This window comes from Cricetulus griseus, unplaced genomic scaffold (genome assembly GCF_003668045.3).
Source record: "Cricetulus griseus strain 17A/GY unplaced genomic scaffold, alternate assembly CriGri-PICRH-1.0 unplaced_scaffold_1, whole genome shotgun sequence".
Classification (NCBI taxonomy): domain Eukaryota; kingdom Metazoa; phylum Chordata; class Mammalia; order Rodentia; family Cricetidae; genus Cricetulus; species Cricetulus griseus.
In genome coordinates, this window is record NW_023276808.1 from 2,165,202 (window position 1) to 2,177,516 (window position 12,315).

Sequence of the window (12,315 nt, forward strand, 5' to 3'; positions counted from 1 at the left end):
AGAATTCTCTGCACTGCATCACACAATTGAATTTGTACATTGAAGGAAAATATTTGAATGAGTGACTGCTGATTACATGTTGCAACCCCAGAAGCAGGTCTACTTGGAAGGTGGCTTCATTGGGAATACTGGTAACCCATTACCACCCCCTCACTGCTTTGCTGGGCACTCCATCCTTCCAGAGGATATTTCTAAATCACATCACAGAGACACGCCCCACAACAATGGAGGGTCAAGAAATATAGTGAAGAACTCACCACTGCACAGTTAGTAAACACATGCAGGGCTTTCTTGCATAGCTCTTTAATCACTTCAACCTCATTCCTGACGGAAAGCTGGAGGCCAAGGCAATTCAGCTTCTCCTTTTGTCAATTTCCTGCCATAAATGTGCACCAGTCTGTGTGTGAAAAGCTGCAGGAGGCCCCAAGCTTGCTGGACATTTATAATTCTCTATTCCCTGTTAACAAGCAAATACTTGATCTGAGTTGGCCATTAGCAATCATTGGTGGGAAGTGACGAGACTGTAAATTAGAGAGAGTGTCCCTACTCTTTTATGAATCTCAAAAAATGAAATGGATATTTTGATATACAGTCAGATTTAAGACAGAAAGGAAGACACAAAGTGGCAGGTGCTTGGTCATGAGAAGTGGTATGCAACTGTAATATCTACAGATAATTCTCACAGTGGTGTGAAAAAAACAGATCACAGAAGCAACATATCTACAGCCCAAAACTATGATCCAGCGTGAGAACTAGGAAGAAAGTCAACAAAATGCGTCTAAAGAGAGTATTTAAGGTTTAATGATGACGTTTATCATCTGTATGCAGAAGCAGAAGGGTTCAGAACACTCACACTCCTATTAAAACAGTTACCAGACCACATAGTTAAGTCACATCCAATACCCACTGCATGAAGAAAGCCCCCTGTCCTGAAGAAATAGTCAGATTTTCCTAAAATGCCAAAAGACAACACAAAAGAATATGTTTCCTTTCTGGTGGCTTAATCCAATGGTGGTTCTACTCTGCACATAACCCAGCATGGAGTCCCTGGCTCACAGTGTTTAATGACTAAAACAGAAAGCATGGAGGACCAGCGCTAAAGTCCAGTTCCCTCACACACATTACAGGGGATAGAGGTTAGTATCAGTCAACAACAACAAGAGTTTTTGCTGTTGCCTTTAAAAGCCTCTGATCACTTGCCTGCTCTGTCCACAGAAACTTTTCTCTGGAAAAGTGAACAAGGGAGGAAATACCAGGCAGTAAACACTAAAAGGCTCTTTTGTATTACCCGCCCAGAAAGAGATCTTTCTGATCTCACAGATAGCATCCGGGCCACAAGCTTTCCAAAGACTTCCAGCCATCCTCAGGCCTAGGAGCAATCACACTAACAGCCACACAGGGAGGCCTGCTCCTCGGAAATGCAAGTCCTTAGCAGCTCTCTCTGCATCGATGTTCACAGCTCAGAAAACTATACTATTAAAGATCAAAATAGTGAGTAAACATAAGTCAACACTAACTAATACATAACAAACAGAAGACATGCTTCTCCAGATGCTAGGAACGCATAATATTGCTTCCCCCTCTCCCCCAGACAAGTAAATGCATCTAATCCTCCCTGCTGCACACCCAAGTATAGTGGTCACAATGAACACAAAAACATACTTATGTCGCTCTGTGGCTCTGAGGGGTTTCATGGGAATTTCTTTAATCTACTCTTAAATATAAATATTAAATCCAGACCGGAGGAGGAGGGGCTGCCTCTCAAAGAGGTTTTGAATTAAAATGCAAAGTGGAGAGAGGCAGCCAGGCTGGGGAAGGGGGGAGGAGCACGCCCATCGCTAACATTGGGAAGGGAAGGGTGACTTCTGTAGGGACCCTGAGCTAGCATCACACTCAGCCTCCACAGGGGCCCAGTCTGAGTGGCAACACCAGTGCTCAGGTCACAGCCAGGCTTCTTGGGGCACCACTAGGTGCCTGTAGATTCAGTTTAGCTGCAAAGATGACATGCCAAGGAAGCAAACATAACACTTACATTAAAACACAAAACAAAACAAAAATCTATACCAGACTACATCAAAGATGGCCAGAGTAACTTTTAAAAAGGGCCTTCTGGCAACAGGCAAAAATATCTATTTTGGGTCATTTACAAGTGAAGATTTCTTGCCCTTTCGAAGGGGAAAGTGTTTGGTCAATTATGTTGGTGAATTTGAAATTTACCACTTTCAAGACAGTACCAGCAGTTCTTTGCTTATGGGGTAATTTCTAAATCAATGCGTTCATCTCTACTCTGAAACCACTCACAATACACTCAACTCCAATTAGGCCATTGATTTTGCTTCTAATCTCAAAGGTCTGCCTCCAAGCCAGGAGACACCCAGCGTCTCCACACACTTTTAGGGCTGATACCAGAATTCCCCACAGCACTTTCTGGCCATATTTGGAAGATGAGGAAATAGCAGCACCCACTTGAGGTTCCCAAGACCCTGGCCACAAATCCCAAAGGATCGCTGGCATTTTCTAAACCAGAGCGCACCCTGGGATCCCAGACCTAAAAGTTAGTCTCAGGCCTGACTTTCTCCCCTCCCTGTGCTTTGCTAAAAGCGAGTCTGATCTAGGGGCTAGCGACTCCACAAATATACTATAGGCAGCGGCATTGACTGGGCATGGCTCTGAGCTTTACCAAAAGGCTTGTTAAAACTGAACCCGCTCTCTGGACAATGCGGAGGCTGGGCCTCTGTTTCAGACCGGAAGGGAGAGGCTGGCTTGCAGAGGGAGGGCAGCCCGAGTTCTCCCCCAAGCCAGTGAGCTCCACGGTGCACGTCAGGGCTGCAGAGCAGACTCCGATTCACTCCAGCTCCTGGACACTGCGGGCCCACTGTACCCTCCCCAAAGGAACATTCCACTGCCCCAGACCCCCAATGTCTGTTGCCTTCCCGCGGGGAACCGGCCGGTTCCTTACCCACTCCCTGAGAGCAGAGCATCTCTACCCGGCTACATAGCCTGCCAGTCGATGCTCGTCTACAGCCCCTTTAGTGGCAATGTCCTCTATTCTCTACAAAGAAGGGAGGGCCGGGTAGAGCCACGAGACACCTTTCCCGAGATGCTACACGAGTCACCAGGGTATCGGGCAACCTGGAGCTCTTGAGTTTAGAGCCCCAGGAAGTCCAGCTGGTCCCCACGAAAAGAAACGTGGCGGGGTAAGGGTGGGGGACGGGCGTCTCATGGTTTAGAAACTGACTCCAAGGCATCCTCCCGCATGGACCACATGGCAGACCCCCTGTGAGCCAAAGGGATCGTGGACGCCACTTACCTGGAGTTGGAGGAATTCCAGTAGATAGGCTCTAAAACTGTCGGGCTGGAGATCACAGTTCTGCAGAAAACCATCAAAAGTCCACAACAGGACTTCCACACGGAGGCCCTCCTTAACCTGGACATGGACATGGCCAAGCCGCTCCCTTTTCTGCACACTTCGTGACGAGTCTGGAGCCTACGCCCCTGGGGGATGACTTCCAGCCTCTGATCGAGGGCTTTCTGGCCTAATTCTGGCACCAACTGATCAGGCCGGCAGGACCCAAGTTAGGATGGACTCACAGGGCAGCGCCAATCTTCTCAGCCCACCCGCAGTGCCCGCCTGCCTGGCACCAATGGCAACCCCGCTCCCCATTTCCTGTCCTCTCTCCACGCAGCTCCCCTTCTCCACTTCCCGCCACTCCCAAGAACACCGCCTCCAAAGCTCCACTGCCTATGGCTGGGTGGACTTTCCTTTGCTAACGTGCAGAACGCTCTAATACATAGAAAAAGCACTGGGGTTTGCATTAGAAAGAATTGGGGGGGATGGAACACTGGATTCTGTCCAGATCTGTTGCTGTTTCACAAATCAATTTCTACAGTAACCACAACCTCACTGTACACCACACAAGAGGGAGAGCATCCCAATCATGCCAAGCAAATGGCAACTATCTGAAAAACATATGGTGCTGTGCATTAGCCAATGCAACCAAAAATAGGGTGACAGTGTGACCCGTCCAGCAGGCCAGGTTATTCGCGGGTCTCGAGGGGGTTGTCACCTAAAGGGGTCATGAGGGCGAGAGAGGAGGGAGACCTTGCGGCGCAAGAAAGGACAAGAGTCCGTCTGTGCAATGTCAAGGTCTCGTTTATTGAAAGGTAAAGCTTGCTTATATGCAGGGGATTTTTACTCAGGGCGGGGTAAGGGAGCAGGAGGAATGGAAAATTTTCAAGAGGAAATAGAGGCAAGGTAAATCTTAGCCCATGGTCCCATTGTTAGCGAACCGCAGCTATTTCTGAGAAAAGGGAGAACATTTTGCAACATGTATTGTGCAGCTTATCCGGAAAAAACATCTTGTAGTCGCAGCGATTCTGGTCATCTAACAATGATTAACTCTTGACTCAGTATGAGGCCCCTTTTGGCCCTCGACATCTCCCCCTTCTGTATACAAAAAGGGATGATGAATCTTATTATCAAGAGAGCCCCTGTCTTAGGCCGCATAGGCTGCACCCCTGGACAGGCAACGTGCCTTGTTGAGCCGGTCTTGACGACCTCTGTACGTTGTTGCCCCCTGTTCCAGGACCTATGCATACTCCCGTCATTGAGTACTCCCTTGCTGCATCAATCTTGAGTTATTAAACCTGAGTCCTTGATTACTGAACCTGAGCTCTTGCTGCGACCCTCGCTCCTCCCCCGGGTCAGCTGCTACTAATTTGTGGTAATGGACCGAAATACTTTTAGGTAAGGCCGAATCAATTTGTCTTTTAATAAGCTGGGTTAGCCGTTGAAGGGCCCATGGGCCAAAAGAAAGAAGCAATAGGAAAACAATTAAGGGGACTATAATAGTTGGGAGTAAAGTAGACAACCAGGGGGATCCCTGTAGCAAATTTGAGAACCATCCTTTTTGGTTCTCAAACTCTCTCTTTCTTTTAGCCAACCGTTCTCTCAGGATTTCCATAGACTCTTTGACAATGCCAGTATGGTCAGCATAGAAACAACATTCTTCCCTTAAAGCAGCGCAAAGGCCACCTTCCTTAAGGAACAGGAGATCCAGCCCTCTTCTATTTTGCAAAACCACCTCGGATAGAGAGGTCAGCGATTTTTCCAGAGCACTGATGGATCTTTCTATGGCCTCAAGATCCGTGTTCATAGCTATTTGTAATTGCAACAGTTGATTGTTTTGTACAAGGGCAGCTGTTCCGGTTCCTATACCGGCAACAAGGCCACCAATCCCCAGCATAAGGGCAATGGTCATAGAGACAGGCTCTCTCAGCACTCTGCGCTGTGCCTGTGAGACCAGGATCTCCCCTGAATAGTATTTGATTTGAGGCAAAAGCTGTACCAAAACGCAATAATCTTTATTCTCTAGAAACTGAAAGATGGAAAAAAGGCAGTGAGTCCCTGAGAGCAAGCAAAATAAGTTCCATCAGGTGCAGCTACATATGTAGATGACTGGCTAATAATGATAGTTTGGCTGTACATTGGCTGTAAGGGTTCTGGGAAATGGAGTTCCGGTCCTCTAATACGGAGGCCTTTGCCTGAGACCTGACTTAAGGTCAAGCCCTCATGATTCACGGAATGCCATCTTAGTGAGGAAGTCTCATTAGTGAAGAGAAGATTTTTGAAAGTTAGCATGTCCTCATAGAAGGGTGGCTTAGGGGAAAAGCAAATCCAGCATTCCTGATGGTGAGAATTATTAAGGGACTGTAAGGCTAAAGCAGAAGCATTTACCATGGATTTAAGGCCTGAGAATTCCAGTCCTTTAGACTGTGGGGGTTTTTATAGTCGTCAGGCAGCTCAGAATCTAATGCCTCTAGGAGATGGTAGAGGACTAAAAACCAGTTTTTCGAGGATGGCGTCAATCTGAAACTTAATGAATCTGGTTAGTTTTTGAAAAGGTAGAGGTGACAATTTAAGTAGTTAATCTAGTAGAACAGGCAAGGTAGGAATTAGTAAGTGCCTACAATTCCCTGACAAAGGGGAGGGGTGGAAGAATAACAGACCCAACAGTCCTCTATAAGGGAGTGGTTGGCTTGATGAAGGGGCTGAACAGTAGGGTTAATTAAGGAGAGAATAAGGTCATCGGAGGAGGGAGGTCCTGGGGGGAAAATGGTCAGGGGTTTCCCTAGTCTGGAGAGGCGCCTAAGGCTAAAGCACATAAATCAACTATCAGGGGGGAATAGGAGGGGGTGGTCGTAATAGTTGTGGAAACATTGGCAGCATCACTGGCTTGGTTGAGGATCGTCCAGGTGTAGTTGTAGATCTGATAAGGGCTTCCAGCGGCAATGGCAGTTGAAGGTGGGAAACATAAGTAGCCAAAAAGACAGCATCTTTTATCTAGAATTAAGCAGAATTAAAAGGCTTCTCAGGGGCTTCCCCTGGGTGGATTATTCATTTTTAAAAGGCATTTAGGCAACCATCTAGCATTATTGGCCTGAGTATCAAAAATCCATGCATGTCCTTTTCCCCAAATGAGGACTGGATCTGATCTGTGCCATTTGTAAGTTAGGGGATCTTTCCATAAGGCTTGAGTATAATTTTGAGCCATTGATGGATGCCAGAGGCTATCCTCGGCTGATTAAGGCATACCCCACCACTGCCTGGCTTGTGGGCTAGCCTCATGTCTGGCCACTGCTACAGAAGCACGGAGGCAGGCGTTTCACTCCCCCAAGTCAGCGGCATGCTGCGTCCCCAAAGGCCCAGCCATCCCGAGCTGCTACAGGCAGCTGGGCGGGACTAGGCCACAAGGGCTGTCCCAGTAGCACCGGTCTCAGGAATTAAGCACAAAATTTCTGGAAAGCTTTGTTAGTATATCCAGACCCATTATCTGTTTTTATAACTTTTGCCATTCCCATGTAAGCAAAACATCTTAAACAGTGACTTATAACATGCCTGATGGCTTCTCCTGTTTGTGGAGTGGCACATTTTTAACTTGCCAAACTCTGTAATGTGAGTCACATCCATTTGCCATAAATGGTTGGGGAGCAGGCCTTGAGGATTCATCCTTAAATTAGCCATAGCCATATTGTGGACCTATTTTACATTGTTTGATGATTTGACCAGCAGTCTCTCTGGTTAAGCCAAATTTCTTACTTAGACTTTTGCTATTATGAAGAAAGTTACAAGCCTGTCAAGCTTTTTCTATTTGAGGCAAATCAACTGATTTTGTTAATCAGTTAATTCATTCCATTTGGCCAGTAATCAGTGAAAGGCCTATTTAATAGGTTCCCAATGTGACCCATAAACATGATAATTCTCTTAGGTGAATAACATTTTGAATTTGCTCAAATTAATCTAATATTGGATCCTATGTATGGAATTGTCTCTATTGCCATAAGATCCTTGAAGACATAGTGACTGTCAGAATATAAATTAAATGAATTATTTACCAGGATTTAAAAGACCATTATAACAGCTTGCAATTTAATTATTTGAGCTGAAGTCAGAGCTGTCTGCTCTATCTATTTCTTTGTATTAATAACCTATATAAGTGACTCTCCCAATAGAACCATTGGTAAAAATTAACATAGCATATTTTTATAGGACTGCTTTTTACAATTTTGGAAATACAAAAATGCATTAGTGCAAACTGTAACAGTTCATGAGCTAGAAACTGATTATTAATTCTTCCTGAAAACTGAGCAAAGACAATCACCCATAAATCATTGTTCTGAAACCATCAATTAAACTGTTGCTTAGAGTAGGAGACATGTATCATACTTTGTTCTCTTTTAAAATACTTTCTAAAACATTGAACAAATGCGCATTTGGGTGTCAGCAATTCAGGGAAGCTGCACACCCCAGCAAGGGTTACAGGCTCCTTATACAGAAAAAAAAAACACAGATCAGCATACAGGCAAGGGGCATAAAGTGATTGATTACAAAGTATGATCTCATGTTAGAGTGGTCACCCAGGTGTGACTTGCTTTTCTACAAAGGAAAAACCATAGAACATACCTGGAAAGTCCTTGATTGTCTGTTGGCCAGCCAGGTGTGACCCAAAGAGGATTGTTTTGGCGATTGCCCCCGTCTAAACCATAGGACGTGCCCAGGGTTGGGGCCAACCCCCTTGTAATGGGCCAAGGCCTGTGGGAAACTTTTTCTCTCTGTGAACTAAAATCTTTTAAAACTTTTTCTCTCAGCAAACTAAAATATTTCATTCCCCCATCTTTTTTTGTGAGGTTTTAATCCTAAAACCCATGGTCCTGCTTATTGCCTGAGAGCCTGATATTGCTGATTAAGAACTAGGGCTTGGGTTATGGATAAGCATTCTTTAATAAATCGGAGTAGGTGATTAAGAATGTATAGCCCAAAAGTAAGCAGCAGTAAAAGAATAAGTAGGGGTCCTAAGAGGGTGGAGATTCCTTTAAACCAGCCTTGTTGGAACTCCCGTTCCTTTTACCAATGGTTGAGTCTTTCTCTGAGCTTGGCCATGGAATCCCTAATAACTCCAGAATGGTTAACATAGAAACAGCACTCCTCTTTTAGGGCAGCATAGAGTAATCATGGAATTGTTGTCTCTCCAGCGTCCCCATCAGGGAGTGAGAGATATGAACTTGTCTACCTTTCTAGTTAGTTGTTTAGGTATATCTGGATCATTATCTCCTTATAGAATATTACTTAAAGGATTTAAATCATCATTAGATGTCCAAAAAAATACTTAACCAATGAATATTTTATAACAATTTCTAAAAAACTCATTTAAAAGATTTTTAAATTATCTTTTCTAATTGTTATCTATTAAGCCCCAATTTCTTTAGAATATAACATATGTCTTTAACAGTTCTCTAGATTTATTTAGAGTTTTTGAGTAGCCTTTTCTAATCTAATCTTTGAGGCTGACAAGCTGATAAGACCTCACTTGCATGTTAGCTGACCTGCCAAGCTGTGAATCTAACAGGTTGGCTCTTTTTTGAGGCTTCTCATAAATCCTTCTCAAAATCATGTATCAACCCTTATTTTCTAGATGTCCTTTTTTAACCATAAAATTTTAGTAAGACCTACATCCTCTCATCTGCCAAATTTTATAGTATCATAGATTCCTCATATCTCCAAGCTAATGCTATAAACTTTTGCTAACTTTTTAATTGACTATCTCCTAGGGCTCAAATCATAATTTTTCCTGTTAAGACATTGACTCATTAACTGGATGCTCTTTTGACTCTATTAAAGTGATTTTGATATTTTTTAAACAATATCCAAGGCAATGTAAATATCTCTAATCATATCCAAGGCAATTTAGGCATTCCATTCATCCGCATTCATAAATTCACAATCACATCACGCATCCAGGTGTGGCCACACCGTTCATTCATAGCTTGCATACGTCTCACATTTCTCCTTTTGCCTAGGTTATGATCAGTTTGTAGAAAAGAAAAATCCTAATTGAAATTTTTAACATAGTAGCTTATAGTCAATCATTGAAATATGAGCATCCAAAATTTGAACAATTCTAAGCTTAAATATGTTGCCTTTTCTTTTTTATAAGTCTCAAAAACAGTTTCTGTCTGGCTGTATCAATAGCATTTATATACATTAATTAGCCATCAACCATGGTGGCATCTCCCAAGGCTGTAAGTTGCAGCCTTCAAGCTTGACCACCTCTAAGAAATGCTGCCAGCAACGAGAAGACCAGTGAGTCCTCTGTGGCTTGCAAGTATGCAGAGCCCCGGGAGGGTGAGAGCACAGGCTGAGGGAATAGGGGAAGGTCAGTCATTGGCTTCTGTACATGACAATGGTCGTGACTTCTGAAGGAAGTCTTTAACAGTCAGCAAGAGGCGAGACCTCTCACCAACGAGTTCAGGGCTCTGAATGACGTCCCTGAGAAGAGCCCAATAATTAAGAATAACTTCAAGAACATTTTTTTAGGGGGGATTTAATTAATGGCAGAGGAGACTTAATCAATGGGGGACTTAAATTTTTTTCCTGAATATCCTCATCCATGAGAGAAGGTGTGCGTGACTCCGAGGGAGGGCCTTTAGCTTTTGTTTTTGTGCCGTCAATCTGACTCCCTTTTGTCTCATAGTTTTCAGACAAGTCATTCAGGAAATCTTCTGCTAGAGCAAGCAGGTGAGAAACCTTTCCTTCTGTCTCAGATTCCTTAAGAATATCTCTAATAACTCCATAAAAACTAAAGAAGGAATCTGGGATCTCCTCTCCCTTTTTGAGGAGACCATTAATATCCTTTCCCACTTTATTCCAACTTAGTGGATGAATGCCAGGCCCATGAATCACCAGCCAAGGACATTTCTCCTCCACAAAACAAACAAACAAAAAAAAAAAATTAAAGAGATCCTTTTTCTTAACTCTACTTCCTCTCTCCCTAAGACTACTCTTTATTTCTCTGATAAAGAGGGCCTCCTTAGAGGCTGAATTGCCCATGACGATAATGGGACAGCAGTACTTACCTCGAGACAGACCGGTGCACGAGCGATGCAGGGCGTCTCCATTTTAGGTCGGCTAGCCTCTTCTTCTCTTGGCGCTGTCCGGAGACCACCGTACCTCGAGCCCCACGTTTGGGCACCACTTGACCCGTCCAGCAGGCCAGGTTATTCGCGGGTCTCGAGGGGGTTGTCACCTAAAGGGGTCATGAGGGCGAGAGAGGAGGGAGACCTTGCGGCGCAAGAAAGGACAAGAGTCCGTCTGTGCAATGTCAAGGTCTCGTTTATTGAAAGGTAAAGCTTGCTTATATGCAGGGGATTTTTACTCAGGGCGGGGTAAGGGAGCAGGAGGAATGGAAAATTTTCAAGAGGAAATAGAGGCAAGGTAAATCTTAGCCCATGGTCCCATTGTTAGCGAACCGCAGCTATTTCTGAGAAAAGGGAGAACATTTTGCAACATGTATTGTGCAGCTTATCCGGAAAAAACATCTTGTAGTCGCAGCGATTCTGGTCATCTAACAATGATTAACTCTTGACTCAGTATGAGGCCCCTTTTGGCCCTCGACAACAGTGTCCTTCACCAGGACACGTCACTTCTAAAACCATCAACACACATCACAGATGGCAAAGAATCAAGACCAGTTAAATGGAATTCCAACAAATGGAAAGATAAGCCTTCTACTGCTGGGGAACACCTATATCCATCTCCCTGTGTTTGCCCTTCAGCAGTACTTTCAGGTCCTTTCCAGTTAGTAAACCTAGTATCAAGTATTCACATGACTTCCTGGAGCGGTGGTAACTCCCATCTTCAGCCATCTCGAGGCCAGTTATGCCAAGTGCACAAATGGCTCTGGGTACAAAACAACAGAATTGGAGACAACTGAATACCAGAAGCTCAACCTAATAGCAGCATGGAAAATGTTCAATGTTGGGCACACAGACACATACACACAGCGTATACTAGTACAGTTAAGTGACCAACTCATGATTCAGAACAGCAACAGGCTCATTTGCTACATCCTAAGTGAAACTATAGTCCTTGCCTAGGAACCTTCATCTGAAGCATTGAAGACTCCTCATACAAAGCTAATTTAAAGGTTTCGTCTATATAGTTGGGAACTCTGCAAACTTTACAATATTAATGGCAATAACTACAAATTTTAAATACTATAATAAAAATAAACAATCAACAGTTAATTCTATAATGCACCAAAAATTTAAAATAACTCAAGAAAACAAAACTGGGAATGAAAGGGAATATCTGAATTGCTAATAAAGTGAGAAAAAAATCTCTTAACCAAAAACTGAGTCATTTTAAATGTGTTTATCCCACAAATGAACATGGAAAGCTAAAGATTATTTTGGCCCTATTGAACATACAATTTCTATCTGATGGTCCACCCTCTCTGAAAGTGACTTAATAGTTCATAAAGTTGAAAAATATATTTTCTAGTGTTTATTAAGTGTAATTTGTGGCATCAATACTTATTTTCTATAATAGAGGAACAGGTTTAGGATTTTTCAAAGATAATACTTGATGTTTTAACTCTGATCAGCATAAAGTAGTGTCTGCAAAAATATCCAGTAGTACTAATTTACAAGTATATTTAATGTACATACAAACCCTGTGAAAACTATAAATCAGAGGAAATCTAGCACAATTCCAAGGCTTCTAAAGTAAATCACCCTTTAGTCTTACAAGAACTCCAAAAAATTGCTTAAACATATGAATTTAAGAGTTTATTGAGCAAAATCATTTATTTGCAGTGGGGAATGCTTGTTTGATTTTTTTCAATGGAAGAAAGAAAAGTCTAACAGAGACCATACTACACTGTGGGTACTTCTGTAGCAGGTCACCAACTGTTATGCTGTTACCAGGAACACCAAGAGCCACAGTATCACAAGGACACTGCTGTATCAACACCAGTA

General features: G+C 43.4%; 1 long non-coding RNA gene across 1 annotated transcript; it reads right to left on the minus strand.

The window, feature by feature from the left end:
• Positions 1-5,343: 5,343 nt before the first annotated feature.
• Positions 5,344-10,457, minus strand: LOC113837874. Its single transcript, XR_003488547.2, has 2 exons — positions 10,414-10,457; positions 5,344-6,343 (listed from the first exon to the last, which is right to left on the minus strand). It is a non-coding gene; the product is annotated as an uncharacterized LOC113837874 (long non-coding RNA).
• Positions 10,458-12,315: the final 1,858 nt, after the last annotated feature.